Raw genomic sequence first — 222 nt, 5'->3', positions numbered from 1 at the left:
GGGGCGAGGGCGAGGGTCATGAGCCCAACCCAAGCGCCGCTCGGGACAGCCGGCGTGGCTGCAGAAGGCGAGGTCCAACTGAGGTGCGTGACAGCGTAATGGTCCGTACGCTCTGTACAAACATGACATCAATCAGTGTTCATTATTTCTAAATTGATACAGCGCGAGGTGTGCTATTGGTTACAGGCTTCCCTTGTTGCTCGTCACGACAGATAGCCAGTA

This window comes from Penaeus monodon, chromosome 22 (assembly GCF_015228065.2).
Source record: "Penaeus monodon isolate SGIC_2016 chromosome 22, NSTDA_Pmon_1, whole genome shotgun sequence".
In the NCBI taxonomy this organism is placed as follows: Eukaryota; Metazoa; Arthropoda; class Malacostraca; order Decapoda; family Penaeidae; genus Penaeus; species Penaeus monodon.
Note: the sequence above shows the minus strand (reverse complement) of the source record.